General features: G+C 46.7%; 1 long non-coding RNA gene across 1 annotated transcript; it reads left to right on the top strand.

Annotated features, from left to right (window-relative positions):
* The first annotated feature begins 6,731 nt into the window (after nt 1-6,731).
* On the top strand, nt 6,732-14,083 carry LOC139226559 (uncharacterized). Its single transcript, XR_011587287.1, has 2 exons — nt 6,732-6,866; nt 12,175-14,083. It is a non-coding gene; the product is annotated as an uncharacterized lncRNA (long non-coding RNA).
* The last annotated feature ends 4,786 nt before the right edge of the window (nt 14,084-18,869 follow it).

The following is an 18,869-nucleotide window of genomic DNA, read 5'->3' as shown; positions in this document are numbered from 1 at the left end:
ACGTGGCACTGGTAGAAATCCTGAGATTACTACCTTTGAGGTCCTACTTTTTAATTTAACTCCTAGCTCCCTAAATTCAGCTTGTAGGACCTCATCCCGTTTTTTACCTATATTGTTGGTACCTATATGTAGCATGACAGCTGGCTGTTCACCCTCCCCCTCTAGAATGCGCTGTAGCTTCTCCGAGACATCCTTGACCCTTGCACCAAGGAGGCAACATACTATCCTGGAGTCTCGTTTGCGACCGCAGAAACGTCTATCTATTCCCCTTACAATCGAATCCCCTAGCACTATAGCTCTCCCACTCTTTTTCCTGCCCTCCTGTACAGCACAGAAGGAGGCCATTCAGCCTGTTGAGCCCGTGCTGGCTGATCCCACTCCCCCGCCCTTTCCCTGCAGCCATGCAAATTGTTTTTCTTCAAGTAATTCGAGTGTCAGCTGTGACTCAGTGGGCAGCACTCTCGTCTCCGAGTCAGAAGGTTGTGGGTTTAAGTCCCACTCCAGGGACTTGAATACATAAATCTAGGCTGACACTCCAGTGCAGTGCTGAGGAAGTGCTGCAGTTGGAGGTGCCATCTTTCGGATGAGACGTTAGACCGAGGTCCCGTCTGTTATGTCTTTAGATGCTCTGATAATGACTCCACGAGGCAATGAGTTGTACTTGAACTGCAGTGACCTTAGTCTTTTATTGATAACTCCAGAGTGAGCATCACACCTGGTGGCCTACCTTTTATACTAAGCCAGGCACACCTGTACAGGTAAGTTACAAGTCTCCCACTGCTGTGCCCTCTGGCGGCACACCTTGATACAATCAGTAACCATGTAGGATACATGACATCATTCTCCCCCAAGCCTTTAGTGCAAACCGCCTTCATGCATTGACTGTGCTCTGGGCTTAGCTCTATCTGGTTGATCCTTGGTGGGTCGTATCTATCTTGGGTGAGTAGGTGGTGTTTTGTTGGCAGTAGAGTGCTGGTGGTTGCTGTTTATGTGCGTCCATGACCATTTCATTCTCTCAACCCCACCACATACAGATTGTGCCGTTGGCTCATTACATTCATGTCCAAAGAAAAAAAAAATTACATTTACAGTGGTGCAGTAGTGGTGCATGATGGAAAATTCTTGGTGAGTACAAACTAGTGCCAGAAGTTCTGGATGGTATCCAGGTAGTCTAGTGATGGCGCGGTGCCCAGTGCTGGCAGTGGGAACCCGGTTAGCTCAAGTTGCCTGCTTTTGGAGCTGTTGTCGTTGTTCCTAGCATTGGGCAGGTTCACAGATGTCTGTGACCTCCCTGTCCTTTCCTTGAGCCCAGGGTCGCTGCTGTTCCCTGAGGAGCAGCTGTCCGGCAGTGCACAGGGAACTGCTGACTCGCTTGCCTGGGCGTTATTTGGTTTGGGATCCTGGCTGGTCCAGGTCCCATTTGGGAGAACCGTTGCGGGTGACCCTTTGTTCCCGGGTGTAGCCTTGGTGGCGATAGGGTCTGGAGGCTGCACCTTGGCACAGTTTGCTCTTTCAGGCTCGTGGCAGTTGGTGCCATCGGGTGCCTGAGAGATGGAGGTGATCAGGGGCAGGGTATCGATACCGATGCTGTTGCCCTCCTGAGATCGCTTGCTCTGCAGCTTGTATGTATTGGCTGCTTATGGCCACACTCCATGGTGCATCACTCTGGTCCCAGGGATGCAGGCTACAGCATTGGGTAGCTCACTGGACCTGTGTGCTCCTGATGGGTGTCTGCCCGCTGCATTGACTGAATGCGGTTGAAATCCTACATCGCACAACTTTTCACTATTCATGGTAAGTAACCTGTAGCTCCGATCGCAATCGCATGACTTTTCTTTGCTTATTGCATGTACACAACTCTGATCATCAATTACACATTTTACATTTAACTCACAGTTGCTATTACATTGATTGAGAATGTGGAACTGTCCCTTTAATTGTGGTGGGTTGCTGGCCTCCTTTAAGAGAGCCTTGCTATCTTTACCCCAATCCTCTTCTCCGTTTGGTACCATGTGTTGCTCCATCAGCGCTGCATCTCGTGGTCTGGCCATCGCCATCTTTTCCTTCAGCGCTTCACCTCGTGGTTTGGGCGCCATCTTTCTCCCATCCACGATGTCGACTGCTGTGACCCTCTTCTCCCCGGGTCCTGCCACCGAAGCTGGGAAGTCGCCTTTGGATCCGATTTTCTTCCTCCGGAGTCCTGCCACTGGAGCCTGGAAGGTGCGTTCGGGTCGTCTCAGCTGGATCATCTCCACGCAGTCGTGCTGAGCGGTTTGTGCCTCGGGTGCTGTGCTGGTCTGCTCTCTGGTGCCGGATCCAACCTCAGGTGGGGGCTTGCTTTGCCTCTGAGCGCAGGGGACGTCGATCGCTGGAGGGGTGAAGTCTTCCCAGCTCCAATGGATCTTCTCCATCCATCTTCTTCCGAGTAGCGTTGGTCCATCCCCTGCAAGAATCCACAGGGATAACTTGTGCACCGCGCCATCATGGAGTACCTTTACATCCGCAATACCAATGACTGGGATAAGTTCATCGGTGTAGGTGCGCAGCTTTGCCTGGAGCAGGACCAACTTGGGTCGTCCAGTTTGATTGTCCCATAGCCTCTCAAAGGTTTCTTGTTTCATTACTGACTGGCTCGCCCCCGTGTCCACTTCCATGAAGACTGGAATGCCGTTCATCTCGACTTCCATCCTCCTTGGTGGTGCAGGTAAACATGCTATATACCTCATCGTGGGGCTGAGCTGCCTCTCTGACTATCGCTTCATAATCCACACTGGATCCATGACCCTCTGCAGACTCTTCATCAACACAGTGAGTCATATTTCTTTTACACATTCGCTGGAGGTGGCCCTTTGTGCTGCAGCCTTTACACACATAGTCTTGAAAACGGCACTGGTGAGCCCTGTGATTCCCTCCGCAACACCAGCATGGAGCTACTCGAGTAGCCCCCCTCGGCGGACTCTGAGTTAAGGGACTCGGGGGCCTGTTCTCACTTCCCTGAGAAGATTCATGTTCTAAGTCCAGCCTCTAAAAGGCGTCACTCTGTGTACAGTACTTGACGGGTTTGAGTCCTGAGGATGAGTCATCTGCCTAGAGCCGTAGGTTGAGGTCATGAATGCCTGTCTCACAGAGATGGTCTTCTGCAGTGTGACTGTGGTATCCGCAGACAGTAGCTTATGAAGAAGGCCCTCATGGTCGATTCCGATGACAAAGATATCTCGCAGCGCTTCGGTGAGGTGGTCGCCGAAATTACACGGTGCCGCCAGCCTCCTGAGGTCTGCAGCATATTTTGCGATTTCCTGGCCTTTGGGCCGTCAGTGTGTATAAAACCGGTGTCTGACTGTGAGGATGCTTTCTTTGGCCTTGAGTTGTTCTTGGATCAGCGTTACAAGCTCCTCATATGTCTTGGTTGTTGTCTTCGCTAGATGGCGGGCCCACAACTGGTTAGCAGGATAGCTCTGCGCTTATCAGCCAGTGTGGCCGGATCGTCAACTGCCAGGTCATTTGCTGTGAAGAAATGGTCGAGCCTCTTCACGAAGGCATCCCAATCATCACCATCGGTGAACTGAGGCAACGTACCAAGGGTAGCCATTTACGCGTGAAGGTCCGTAATCTTGTCACCAGTTGTTATGTCTTTAGATGCTCTGATAAAGACTCCACGAGGCAATGTTTTGTACTTGAACTGTAGTGACCTTACTCCTTTATTGCTAACTACAGAGTGAAGATCACACATGGTGGCCTGCCTCTTATACTAGGCCAGGCACACCTGTACAGGTAATCTACAAGTCTCCCACTTCTGTGCCCTCTGGTGGCACACCTTGTGATAGTACAAACAGCAACCATGTAGGATAGATGACACTGTCTGCTCTCTCAAGTGGACGTAAACGATTCCATTCCATTTTGAATAAGAGCAGATGAGTTATCTCCGGTGTCCGGGTACTGTTGCGGGGGGGGGGGTGATTCATCAGGGGAGGGCAGCAACAGCCAAATTCATGGCACCATGGGTGGCTCTGCTGCACAGGAGGGCAGGAAAAACAGTGGGAGAACTATAGTGATAGGGGATTCTATTGTAAAGGGAATAGATAGGCGTTTCTGCGGCCACAATCGAGACTCCAGGATGGTATGCTGCCTCCCTGGTGCAAGTGTCAAGGATGTCTCGGAGCGGGTGCAGGATATTTTGGAGGGGGAGGGTGAACAGCCAGTTGTTGTGGTGCATATAGGTACCAACGATATAGGTAAAAAACGGGATGGGGGCCTACAAGCTGAATTTAGGGAGCTAGGAGTTAAATTAAAAAGCAGGACCTCAAAGATAGTAATCTTAGGATTGCTACCAGTGCCACATGCTAGTCAGAGTAGGAATTTCAGGATAGCTAAGATGAATACGTAGCTTGAGGAGTGGTGCAGGAGGGACGGATTCAAATTCCTAGGACATTGGAACCGGTTCTGGGGGAGGTGGGACCAGTAAAAACCAGATGGTCTGCACCTAGGCAGGACCGGAAACAATGTCCTAGGTGGAGTGTTTGTTAGTGCTGTTGGGCAGGGGTTAAACTAATATGGCAGGGGGATGGGAACCTTTGCAGGGAGACAGAGGGAAGTAAAATGGGGGCAGAAACAAAAGATAGAAAGAAGAAAAGTAAAAGTGGAGGGCAGAGAAACACAAGGCAAAAATCAAAAAGGGCCACATTACAGCAAAGTTCTAAAGGGACAAAGAGTGTTAAAAAGACAAGCCTGATGGCTCTGTGCCTCAATGCGAGGAGTATTCGTAATAAGGTGGACGAATTAACTGCGCAGGCAGCTATTAATGAATATGATATAATTGGGATTACAGAGACATGGCTCCAGGGTGACCAAGGCTGGGAACTCAACATCCAGGGGTAGTCAACATTCAGGAAAGATAGACAGAAAGGAAAAGGAGGTGGGGTAGCGTTGTTGGTTAAAGAGGAAATTAACACAATAGTAAGGAAGGACATTAGCTTGGATGTTGTGGAATCTGTATGGGTAGAGCTGCGAAACACCAAAGAGCAGAAAACGTTAGTGGGAGTTGTGTACAGACCACCAAACAGTAGTAGTGAGGTTGGGGACAGCATCAAACAAGATATTAGGGATGCGTGCAATAAAGGTACAGCAGTTATCATGGGAGACTTTAATCTACATATAGATTGGGCTAACCAAACTGCTAGCGATGCGGTGCAGGAGTTTCCTGGAGTGTATTAGGGATGGTTTTCTAGACCAATATGTCGAGGAACCAACTAGAGAGCTGGCCATCCTAGACTGGGTGATGTGTAATGACAAAGGACTAATTAGCAATCTTGTTGTGCGAGACCCCTTGGGGAAGAGTGACCATAATATGGTAGAATTCTTTATTAAGATGGAGAGTGACACAGTTAATTCAGAGACTAGGGTCCTGAACTTAAGGAAAGGTAACTTCGATGGTATGAGACATGAATTGGCTAGAATAGACTGGCAAATGATACTTAAAGGGTTGACGGCGGATAGGCAATGGCAAACATTTAAGGATCACGTGGATGAACTTCAACAATTGTACATCCCTGTCTGGAGTAAAAGTAAAATGGGGAATGTGGCTCAACCGTGGCTAACAAGAAAAATTGGGGATAGTGTTAAATCCAAGGAAGAGGCATATAAATTGGCCAGAAAAAAGAAGCAAACCTGAGGACTGGGAGAAATTTAGAATTCAGCAGAGGAGGACAAAGGGTTTAATTAGGAGGGGGAAAATAGAGTATGACAGGAAGCTTGCAGGGAACATAAAAACTGACTGCAAAAGCTTCTATAGATATGTGAAGAGAAAAAAATTAGTGAAGACAAATGTAGGTCCCTGTGGAAGAACTTTAGTTCACGATATAGGAAGGGGTTAAATTTCTCTCTTCCTTTTAGTAAGTTTAATTCTGTGCTGAGACTGCAGAATCCTGCAAGGCCAGAAAATACTTGATGTCTCTTCTTTGTTAGAAAAGAACAGATAACATGAAAGCTGTACATCTGGTATTTGTATATGTTAAGATACCCCCATTGCCTGGACAAACTGATTTCTCTGATAAGAGGGGCTTTTAGTGATGATCTTGCTGACCCTCGAAAAGATTGAATAATGACGTGACAAGATACTGTTGGGCTGTGTAAACTGACCTTTGTGCCCTGTTTAGAATTGGTAATGTTCCTGAATAATGTAGGTGTCAATTGTAGAGATAAAATTCCTTTTTTTCTGTATAAAGATGGAACAAGTTTCTATAGAATTTCAGAGTATTGCCTTGGTAAGGACCAAGCAGCTCTCCGAGATATCTCGCCTGTACATATTAAAGAATCTCTTGAAGCAAGACTCTGAAATCTCCGCTTGAGTTACTTTAACTTAGAAATTTCCTCGACAGTTTCTGGCGTAGTCTGCAGGACCTCTGATAACGAGATCCCAAACGAACAAAATTAAAAGTAAAAATTGGCTTAAAAGAAAAAGAGGAATTTTAAAAGGATTTTCCCAGCTTAAGGGGGAAAGTGCCTAGGCTGTCCTAGAAAAGGGGGCAAGCCGCCTAGATCCCGGAAGGGTGAGGCATAGGGTAGCTACCGTAAGAAGCTAAAATAACAAGAAAGCTAAAGGAGACCCGAGCCGAGCCGAAAAGAGACACCGGTGAGCGCTTTGTAAATACTGTGTGTGTATATATTTTTGTGGGCGTGTCTTAACCTCTCGTTTCAGGAAACACCGCGAGAAACTGCACCCGGAGAGAATGGGAAACAGCTCTAGTCGAGCAGGATGCTTGCGTCCAGTTCCTAGAAAAGGGAAGAAAACCGACCCTCCAACTAAAAGAATGAGTATGCAGCGCAAAACTGAAAAAAGGATTCGTAAGGTAGTAAAGCAACGAGAGAAGGTAGGAGATCCAATTGTGCCACCCGGCTCGCCGGCGGACACTGTAATTAAAGAAACAGGAGATGACCGATACGCGGTAACATTTAGTAGCGATTTATACGGTTGGTCTGATGGGGACTGGCCATATGGAGGAAGTTTTAAATTGTCTTTAATCGAAGAATGGAGGAAAATAACTAAGGAAGGGGGAGGAGACCCTACTTGGGACAAAGATTATATGGATAAATGTTTTATTAAATGGCTAGAGGTTGCAAAAAGACATCAGCCTCCGAAAGTAAAAATATCAGAGAATAAATCAGGAGAGAAAGAAAAGGGGGAGCCAATCTGAGAGCTGGTATGGTCCTAAGGTCACAAACAACCCCAGCTCAGGCAGAAGCCGACTCTACCCTCCTCCTCCAAAATCCCCGAGTAATGATAGGAACCACAGCGGTTTTAAAACCCTGGTCTCCGGGAGAGGCCAGAGATATGATCTCTGCAGCCCCAAACCCGGTAAAGAAACCTGTTGCATTTCATAACTGGCTTGAGCAGACCTGTACAATTTATAATCCGCTACCAGGGGATGTTAAACTATTATTACAAGCAGCGTACGGATCTTCCTGGCAGGGAGTAAAAGATATGTTCCATATCCCGCCCGGAGAAGAAGGGGATTGGAGAGCTAATAATGATTTGCTAAATGAAGGAAACGAATCTTTAACACACTGGCTACAGAATAGAGGACGGAATGCAATTCTACAAGGGGCTAGACAACATGGGGATATAGGGGAGGTTACTCGCTGTTTGCAGAAAGCGGAAGAATCAATGATAGATTTCGCAGCCAGGTGGAAAAATAGCTGGGAGGAGTATGCAGGAATACCCTTAGATACGAATGAACCTTTAGCAGTACAAACACTGCTGAACTGCATGTTACCACAGCATGCAAAGACCTACAAAATTAAAGTTTTAGATTGGCAAGGAAAAACCTGGAAAGAGACAGTCACTGTCTTGGCAAACATGGACAGGGAGGGATTGTTCAATTACGTAAGTAAAACCAAAGCAACAGGTCAATATTACCAGCAGAGAGGCGGAGGGCAGGCGCAGAATCGAGGGGGATTTAGGGGTGGAGGAAGAGGAAGAGGACAGTGGTCACAGCGAGATCGCTCTCAAGATGAGTGTAGAAATTGTGGAAGAATAGGGCATTGGGCTCGCGACTGTAGATGCCCGCCCAAACAGAATAGAGGGTCGCAAGGGAACTTTTCCGAACCTCCACCTCCACCAGCCCCTCAATTTTCCTTTTCTAACCCCAATCCGTATCAATCAGCATAGGGATGCCCCAGAGGCATAACGGTACAGGCAGCGACTCTTCGCTTATCAACGGACATAGAAGAAAATCCCTTAGCAATACTAAAAGTAGGAAACACTTATGTAAAGTTCCTGGTGGATACCGGCGCCACTATGTCCTCTGTACCGCCCTCTGTGGGATTACCCGTAAGCAACACCACTGTTTTAAGCATGGGTGTGGCCGGCGTCCCCTTGAAAGATTTTTTATCCGAACCTACTAAATTGACAATTGAAGGACAACAAGTTAATGACGAAACCCTGATAGTCTCTAAGACAACGCCTCTCCCTCTATTAGGAAGACAGACTTTGTGCAAACTAGGAGCCACAATATATTGCAGAAAGGAAGGGATGTTTATGGAGATCCCTCCAAATAACATTCATCAGTTCTTTAATGGGATAGAAAGAGAGAAAGAGGAAAAGAATGAAGAAAGTGCTGCCCTTTATAGTTGGCAACTGAGTGGCAACTTCTACTCCCCCCTGATAAAAGAGGCAGTGGAAAACTTAAAGATTAAAATTGACCCTAATATTAAAGAGTTATTGTATATCATCTTAACAAGCTTTGAGGCAGTTCAGCTTCACTGTACAGCCTGGTATACTCGACACAGGGCTGAAGACTATCAGTGCTTTGTGCAACCGTTCTTAAATAAAAACGAAGTAATAGAAGCTACTCCCCACATTTATTTCGGATCTGAAGGGTTGGGGGTGGCCGTGGAGCTAACACCGTTACAACAAAAACGATTTAAAGAAGAAAATACGACACCCCATCTGACATTGGCTGTAAAGCCCCCAGCAAAACCTAAAGACATGAGCGGGATGATCTTAGACATAGAAGAGAAAAGACAGCGACCAGGTTATCAACCATGGGCGATGATAGAACTGCAGGATATACGGCTAGAATTTATCACCCGTGACAGAGGAATTCTCCACTGGGAGAGAAAAGGGCACGATGCTACGTTTGAAAAACAGCAACCCCCCGGACAAACTAGCCCTAACATACCAATGGCACTGAGTCAAGTGTCCCCCGAACTCTGGGCTAAACATAAAAACCATGTTGGACAAGTCTATTCTGCGGTGCCCCATAGGGTACAGTTGATAAAAAATGCTGTATTGCCAAGTATAAGGCAGTACAGACTGCCACCGGAGGCGGAAGAAGGGATAGAGCCAGTCATCTTAGCACTGTTAGAGCAAGGCGTCCTGAAAAAGACACAGAGCCCGTGTAATACGCCGATACTGCCTATCCCGAAGATTAATAGACCAAATGAGTGGAGATTTGTACAAGATCTAAGAGCTATAAATAAGATAGTAGTCCCTATCACCCCTGTGGTACCGGACACCAACATCATACTATCCGCTATCCCACCCACAGCTACTGTCTTTACTGTAGTAGATCTGTGTTCGGCATTCTTCTCCATCCCTTTAAAGGAGGAAAGTCAATATTTGTTTGCCTTCACGTATAAGAAACAACAGTATACGTGGACTAGGCTGCCCCAGGGGTATACCGAAAGCCCCGCAGTTTATGCGACAGCCGTAAAAAGAGACCTCGAGGACTGCTCATTATCAGATCAGTCGGTGCTATTACAATACGCTGACGATCTGCTCGTGGCCTCCAGCCACGGGTTTGAATGTATGCAAGACTCTATAAAGCTTTTACAGCACCTATGTGAAAGAGGGCATCGGGTTTCACTGCAAAAGTTACAATTCTGCCAAGTCCAAGTGCAGTACCTAGGGTTTCGTATATCCCAGGGGCAGAGGCAGCTGGGACCTGAAAGAATTCAAACCATCCAAAACACCCCCACACCAAGGACAAAGAAGGATGTTTTATCTTTTCTAGGGATGGTGGGATACTGTAGACAATGGATCCCCGACTATCGGGAATGGGATGCGGCTCTACGATCAGCTGCCCTAAAAGAAGCCCCACCTAAAGTGGAATGGACCCCTGAGAGGGAAGAAGCATTTAAACAGTTAAAAAATGCTATTACTAACGCTCCAGCATTGGGACTTCCGAACTATTCGAAACCTTTTCAAATGTATGTGAATGAAAAAGAAGGATTCGCAACAGCAGTGTTAACCCAAGAACATGGTGGGGGAAATAGACCAGTTGCTTATTATTCGGTAATGCTCCCCCCAGTAGTACGAGGAATGCCTGCTTGTCTGCGTGCTGTAGCCGCTACTGCGGTCATGGTGGAAAAATCAGTACCAATTGTATTGGACTATCCGTGCACTGTTATCACCGCGCATGCGGTGCTGTTATTGTTGAATTCCGCAGCAACTCAGCATTTCACAGCATCCCGAAGGACAGGCTACGAGGTGCTGCTGTTGTCACACCCTAACTACACTTTTCGCCGTGCGCCTGCAGTAAACCCTGCTGTTTTTGTTCCTACCAGCTCCACTAGAGAAATAGAGGACCCAGACCAGCACGACTGTCTGTCAACAGTGGAGATGGCTACCATGCCTAGACCAGATTTGCTTACGGAACCAATGGACAATCCCGATCTCATTCTTTATACAGATGGGTCGTCTCACAGACCATCAGACAATTTGCTCCTGGCAGGCTATGCTATTGTAAACCCATATGAAATTGTTGAGGCATTTGCCTTGCCCCCCGGAACCTCGGCACAGGCAGCTGAATTGTTCGCCCTAACTAGAGCATGTATATTAGCTAAAAATCAATCTGCTAATATATATACCGATTCAAGATATGCATTTGGTGTAGTCCATGATTTTGGACAACTATGGAAAAACAGAGGCTTCATCACCTCTGGCGGGAAGCATATTAAGCACTCACAATTAGTGCTTAACCTGATAGATGCCATTCAATTGCCAAAAAGGGTTGCTGTTATTAAATGCGCAGCCCACACAACTGGTGAAGATGAAGTATCAATAGGAAATAGGAGGGCCTACGAGGCGGCCCGACGAGCCGCTTTGGAACAGACGTGCTGCCTACAGGCAGCCTCAGTCTCCCCTCTGCCAACACTGAGCGCCCAACAACTTGAAATAGCACAGCAACAAGTTACAGTGCAGGAAAGAAAAACATGGGAGAAACAAGGATGTTTTTTAAAAAATAATATCTGGACCCATCCTGACGGACGAACTGTATGTCCCAGGTCTTTGTTTTTGCCCTTGTCTCGCCTAGCTCATGGTCAGGCTCACATGGGCAAAGGAGGGATGATACATGCTATCAATGCGCAATGGTATGCACCAGGAATAACAGTAATAATTGAGAAAATTGCTAAAACCTGCCAAATTTGCCAACAAAACAATAGAGGAAAGACGCCTGCAGAATATGACCATCTACCCCAACCAAGCATGCCCTTTGAAAATTTGCAAATTGATTTTGTCCACATGCCTCCAGTATTAGGCTTTAAGTATCTATTAGTAATAGTAGATATGTTTACAAGGTGGGTAGAGGCATATGCAACAAGGAAGGATGATGCCCGAACAGTAGTGAAGATCCTATTTAAAGAAATAGTGCCAAGATATGGGATACCTATGGGAATCAACAGTGACAGAGGAACACATTTTACAGGAAAAATAGTGCAGAATCTAGCCGAAGCGCTAGGTTTCCAGTGGAAATTGCACATACCGTATCAACCTCAGTCCTCAGGCATGGTGGAAAGAGTCAATGGAGTGATAAAGTCCACCCTTACTAAAGTATGTCAAGAAACAGGACTAAAATGGCCAGATGCCCTTCCATTGGTACTATATACCATAAGAAACCAAAAGAACCGAAATATTGGTTTGACACCCCATGAAGCCTTATTAGGAAGGCCAATGCCTACTGGTGTGAAACCGCCACTAGGAGCAGAAAAGGTAGCATTAATTTGGAATGACGAAAAGTCGCTAAAATATGCTCAGGCCATGTGTGAAATAGCGAGAAGCCTGCATGAGCGAATAAAACAGACCCAAGTACCTCCGTCAGAGGGAAACATGCACCCTTTCAGGCCGGGAGAGCAAGTATTAGTGAAAACTCTAAACAAGGAATCTTTTTCTCCTAGGTGGAAGGGACCATATCAGATAATCCTCACAACAAGAACCGCCCTGAAACTGGAAAAACATCCAAATTGGATACACGCCACCCGATGTAAATACTACCTTCCAGACGAAACACAGCAAGAAGAAGAAATACCGAGCTAGGGCGGACACACCCCGAAAAGAACTGTACTCATCCCCTTTTGTTTCTACCGAGCCAGGCTGGACTAAGAGCATAATACCCCGAAGTATCAAGCTAGATGTCAGAACTTGCCTGTATACCAATTTGGGTCTTTATCTTGTGGATCACTGTTACTATTGTACTAGTAAGCTATTATTTTAACGAATTGGTTCAGGAGCATTATAGAAGAAAACAAAGGGAGGAAGATGAGGAAGGACTCCTGGCAAAACTATCAGGGGACACTGGGTATGTTAATCCTTCTGGCAGTGGGAAGAGTTAAAACAGAAGAAAGGTTTATAAAAGAAGGTAAAATATGGAAAGGAGAAATGGCCTGGGGCACGATTGACAAAGCAGGACAGCAGGACACTTATGTATGTTCGGAAAAAGAGGATTGCAAAGTGGGGAACTTCACAGTAAGGTGTGAGGCCTGCGGAATAGGGGTGGACCCAAGATCAGGGGAAGTGAAAATAACCAGTGAGGAAGGATTTAACATAACCTTGAAATGGAAGGTACATATGACATGCCTGACCAGCAAGGAAATAGCTGAGAGCCAAGAAACTAATGGCACGTTTTGTGACCCCGAAGAAGATTGTCATTTTAAAATAGAAAACAGAGGATGGGTAAAGTGCATGAACCGTACAAAAATACTACATGGGGGAACCTATATTAAACAGTGGACACATAATAAAAATAGGCATTCCCCCAGAGATCCGGGCCATTTAAAATGGATATTGACCACCTGCATATCGGTAGTAAGATCCCCAGGTATAGTAAATTTAACCATACAAATCCTATATCCGCTAAGGGAGAGGAATGGTTGCAACACGACCAGTGTTGGAGTCACACTGGACCGATCCTTGAGAAAAAAGCGAGACGTGCTGGGAACTGTATTAGGTGGGGTAGGAGTAGGAATGGGAGCCTTGAACACAATAGATATAGAGACCCTGCAAAACAAAATCCAGGTTGTAGGAGGACTAATAGGAGAAAGTATAGAGTTGAGAAATGCGTGGGATGAAGGGCTACAGCAACTACAGGTATCTGGCTACATAACAGACAAGTAATGAACCTAGTAGAAAAAATAGAGCAGAAAAATGTGATCGTGAAAGGAAGGTTAAACAGAATAGAGGGACAGTTAGATGACTATAATGAAAAAGAATGTTTAGAGATGAGACCTTACCCCGAGGGGTATGAGCCTCCCTTTTCTTTCTAAGAAGGAAAGCATGTTGATCATTAAAGATAAAAGATCAACAAGGAGGGAGTTGTGGAAGAACTTTAGTTCACGATATAGGAAGGGGTTAAATTTCTCTCTTCCTTTTAGTAAGTTTAATTCTGTGCTGAGACTGCAGAATCCTGCAAGGCCAGAAAATACTTGATGTCTCTTCTTTGTTAGAAAAGAACAGATAACATGAAAGCTGTACATCTGGTATTTGTATATGTTAAGATACCCCCATTGCCTGGACAAACTGATTTCTCTGATAAGAGGGGCTTTTAGTGATGATCTTGCTGACCCTCGAAAAGATTGAATAATGACGTGACAAGATACTGTTGGGCTGTGTAAACTGACCTTTGTGCCCTGTTTAGAATTGGTAATGTTCCTGAATAATGTAGGTGTCAATTGTAGAGATAAAATTCCTTTTTTTCTGTATAAAGATGGAACAAGTTTCTATAGAATTTCGGAGTATTGCCTTGGTAAGGACCAAGCAGCTCTCCGAGATATCTCGCCTGTACATATTAAAGAATCTCTTGAAGCAAGACTCTGAAATCTCCGCTTGAGTTACTTTAACTTAGAAATTTCCTCGACAGTTTCTTACAGTCAGAATCAGGTGAATTTATAATGGGGAACAAAGATATGGTAGACCAATTGAACAAATACTTTGGTTCTGCCTTCATGAAGGAAGACACAAATAACCTCCCGGAGGTACTAGGAGACCAAGGGTCTAGCGAGAAGGAGGAACTGAAGGATATCCTTATTAGTCAGGAAATTGTGTTAGGGAAAATTGATGGGATTGAAGGCCGATAAATCCCCAGATCCTGATAGTCTGCATCCCAGAGTACTTAACGAAGTGGCCCTAGAAATAGTAGGTGCATTGGTGATCATTTTCCAACAGTCTATCGACTCTGGATCAGTTCCTGTGGACTGGAGGGTAGCTAATGTAACACCACTTTTTCAAAAAGGAGGGAGAGAAAAAACCGGGAACTATAGAACGGTTAGCCTGACATCAGTAGTGGGGAAAATGTTGGAATCAATCATTAAGGATGAAATAGCAATGCATTTGGAAAGCAGTGACAGGATCGGTCCAAGTCAGCATGGATTTATGAACGGGAAATCATGCTTGATGAATCTTCTGGAATCTTTTGAGAATGTAACTAGTAGAGTGGACAAGGGAGAACCAGTGGATGTGGTGTATTTGGATTTTCAAAAGACTTTTGATAAAGTCCCACAAAAGAAATTGGTGTCCAAAATTAAAGTACATGGTATTGGGGGTAATGTACTGACGTGGATAAAGAACTGGTTGGCAGACAGGAAGCAGAGAGTCGGGATAAATGGGCCCTTTTCAGAATGGCAGGCAGTGACAAGTGGAGTGCCGCAGGGCTCAGTGCTGGGACCCCAGATCTTTACAATATACATCAATGATTTAGATGAAGGAATTGAGTGTAATATCTCTAAGTTTACAGATGACACTAAGCTGGGTGGCAATGTGAGCTGTGAGGAGGATGCTAAGAGGCTGCAGTGTGACTTGGACAGGTTAGTTGAGTGGGCAAATGCATGGCAGATGCAGTATAATGTGGATAAATGTGAGGTTATCCACTTTGGTGGCAAATCATGAAGGCATAAGAACATAAGAATATAAGAACATAAGAATTAGGAACAGGAGTAGGCCATCTAGCCCCTCGAGCCTGCTCCGCCATTCAACAAGATCATGGCTGATCTGGCCGTGGACTCAGCTCCACTTACCCGCCCGCTCCCCATAACTCTTAATTCCCTTATTGGTTAAAAATCTATCTATCTGTGACTTGAATACATTCAATGAGCTAGCCTCAACTGCTTCTTGGGCAGAGAATTCCACAGATTCACAACCCTCTGGGAGAAAAAATTCCTTCTCAACTCAGGCAGAATATTGTCTGAATGGCAGCAGATTAGGAAAAGGGGAGGTGCAATGAGACCTGGGTGTCATGGTACATCAGTCATTGAAAGTTGGGATGCAGGTGCAGCAGGCTGTGAAGAAGTCAAATGGCATGTCGGCCTTCATAGCGAGAGGATTTGAGTATCGGAGCAGGGAAGTCTTACTGCAGTTGTACAGAGCATTGGAGATGCCTTACCTGTAATATTGTGTTCAGTTTTGGTCTCCTAATCTGAGGAAGGCCGTTCTTGCTATTGAGGGAGTGCAGCAAAGGTTCACCAGACTGATTCCCCGGATGGTAGGACTGACATATGAGGAGAGATTGGATCAACTGGGCCTGTATTCACTGGAATTTAGAAGAATGAGAGGGGATCTCATAGAAACATATAAAATTCTGACAGGACTGGACAGGTTAGATGCAGGAAGAATGTTCCTGATGTTGGGGAAGTCCAGAACCAGGGGTCACAGTCTAAGGATAAGGGGTAAGCCATTTAGGACCAAGATGAGGAGAAATTTCTTCACTCAGAGAATTGTGAACCTGTGGAATTCTCTACCGCAGAAAGTTGTTGATGCCAGTTCACTGGATATATTCAAGAGGGAGTTAGATATGGCCCTTACGGCTAAAGGGATCAAGGGGTATGGAGAGAAAGCAGGAAAGTGGTACTGAGGTGAATGATCAGCCATGATCGTATTGAATGGTGGTGCAGGCTCGAAGGGCCGAATGGCCTACTCCTGCACCTATTTTCTATGTTTCTATGTTTCTATGTCCTTGCCAATATTTATTCCTCAATCAACATAACAAAAACAGATTATCTGGTCATTATCATATTGCTGTTTGTGGGAGCTTGCTCTGCTCAAATTGTTTGCCGTGTTTGCCACATTACAACAGTGGCTACACTCCAAAAGTACTTCATTGGCTGTAAAGCGCTTTGAGATGTTCAGCGGTTGTGAAAGTCGCTATATAAATCCAAGTCTTTCTTTGTTTTCTAATTTTCCAACTCCCTTTGAAAGCCACGATTGAGTCTGCCTCCACCACCCTCTCAGGCCGCGCATTCCAGATCCTAACCACTCGCTGCGTAAAAAGATTTTTCCTCATGTCATCTTTGGTTCTGTTGCCAATCGTCTTAAACCTGTGTCCTCCGGTTCTCGACCCTTCCACCAATGGGAACAGTTTCTCTCTATCTACTCTGTCCAGACCCCTCATGATTTTGAATACCTCGATCAAATCTCCTCTCAACCTTCTCTGCTCCAAGGGGAACCATCCCAGCTTCTCCCGTCTATCCACGTCACTGAAGTTCCTCATCCCTGGAACCAGTCGCATAAATCTTTTCTGTACCCGCTCCAAGGCCTTCACATCCTTCCTAAAGTGTGGTGCCCAGAATGGGACACAATACTCCAGTTTGGGCCGAACCAGTGTTTTATACAGGTTCATTGTAATTTCCCCACTTTTGTACTCTGTGCCTCTATTTATGAAGCCCAGGATCCCGTTAGCCTTTTTAACCGCTTTCTCACCCTGCCCTGCCCCCTTCAACGTTTTGTGCACACATACCCCCAGGTCTCTCTGTTCATGCACCCCCTTCAGGATTGTACCCTTTAGATTATATTGTCTCTCCTTGTTCTTTCTACCAAAATGTATCACTTCGCACCTTCTGCGTTAAATTTCATCTGCCACGTGTCCGCCCATTTCACCAGCCTGTCTATGTCCTCCTGAAGTCTATCACTATCCTCCTCACTGTTTATTATACTGCCAAGTTTTGTGTCATCTGCAAATTTTGAAATTGTGCCCTGTACACCCACATCCAAGTCATTAATCTATCAATAATAGCAATGGTCCCAGTACCGACCCCTGCTCCCTGTCTCCTGTCACTGAGCCAATTCCGTATCCATGCTGCCACTGGCCCTTTGCTGACAAGCCTATCATGGGGCACTTTATCAAGAGGGGGTGCCAGGCTGCCCATTAGCGGCCCGGCCGAACCCCGGGGATTAATTGTCCGGCGATTGGGAATTCAGCCGGCAAAAATAACAACATGGCGGCCGCGGCAGTGGGCCCTCCCCTCGAAGGGCCGCCGCCCTACTGGACCGCACACAGTTAGGAGACGGTGCACTGACAGAGAAAGCTGTCGGGGGCACCGCGCGGCGGCTCGTGGCTTTCTGGAGGTAAATTTCCTGCGGACTGGGCTGGAGGTGCGGGAGATTGGTGGTATGTACTTTGATGACGCGCTTGTGGCAGACGGCAGCAGCGGGTGGAAGTGGGGACTGCCTGAAAAATCCCCGCGGTGAATTTGGGTCGTGGCGGCCTCGCGATTCTCCTGCATGGTCGCCGCAAAACGGCGGTGACGGGCCTTATCCCCACCCTGAATATCGGCCCCATGGCTCTAATGAAAGATTAGGGTTCATTTATCCAGCAACCAACATCACTACCACAGATTAGCTGGTCATTGTCACATTTCTGTTTGTGGGATCTTGCTGTGTGTAAATTGGCTGCTGTGTTTCCCGACACTACAGCAGTGACTACACTTGTTGGTACCAGAGAAAACAAATCCAGCTTGGCAAATGTTGAACTGCGACGAGAGACAGTGGTCTGGTTTACAGAGAATACTGCGTTGAGCAATCTGTGCAAGATGTCTGGATGCTGTATGGAGACATCTGGGGCCAGGTCTGTTGCAAGCTTTGTCAGCCCACCCTGCTGTCAGCTGTCTGAGCTTCCTGTGTGGGTCATATCGCAATTAGGAAAGAGGAACCATCAGTTATTACAGGGCTTTCCAAACGTAGTTCTCAGAGGAATGGTCAGGAAGCGGAGATACAGCCAGCATTGAGTGCTCTGCGTGGGTGCAAGGGGAGCTCAGGGTCTCTGATCAAGCCCAAAGGCCTGGAGCTGATTATCGGAGGCGGGGTGAAACGTTCATCTGGGAACAGCACAGCATGAGTTTCCGTATGGTCCATACAGGAAGAGTTTATTGCAATGATAAGGGCGGCCACAGCAGCCAGCATGTGTTGGTTGTGCAACTTTGGACAGAGGCGACGATTACTTGCTCCAGTTTAACTCACGTACACTGGCTGGGATTCCCCCCACAATCCTACCACAAACTGGGCACAGGAACGCGGAGGAGAATGAAGGAAAATGTGGGTAGCGAGGCCTACATATCCCCCACACCCCACCCCCAACCCCTGCACTGCTGGTCTCTCCTTCCCTGGCCACCACGCAGCATCCGGGGAGGGGGGGCGAGACTGGATCCCGGCAGGAGGGAGACTAGTGAGTGGATCCCAGGGGGAGGGAGACTGGTGAGTGGATCCCAGGGGGAGGGAGACTGGTGAGTAGATCCCAGGGGGGAGGGAACGTGGTGAGTGGATCCCCGGGGGTGGAGGCTGGTGACTGGATCCCCAGCGGGAGGGAGACTGGTGAGTGGATCCCGGGGTG

Source organism: Pristiophorus japonicus, chromosome 16 (genome assembly GCF_044704955.1).
Source record: "Pristiophorus japonicus isolate sPriJap1 chromosome 16, sPriJap1.hap1, whole genome shotgun sequence".
NCBI lineage: Eukaryota > Metazoa > Chordata > Chondrichthyes > Pristiophoridae > Pristiophorus > Pristiophorus japonicus.
Note: the sequence above shows the minus strand (reverse complement) of the source record. Positions and strands in the feature narration are given on the sequence as shown.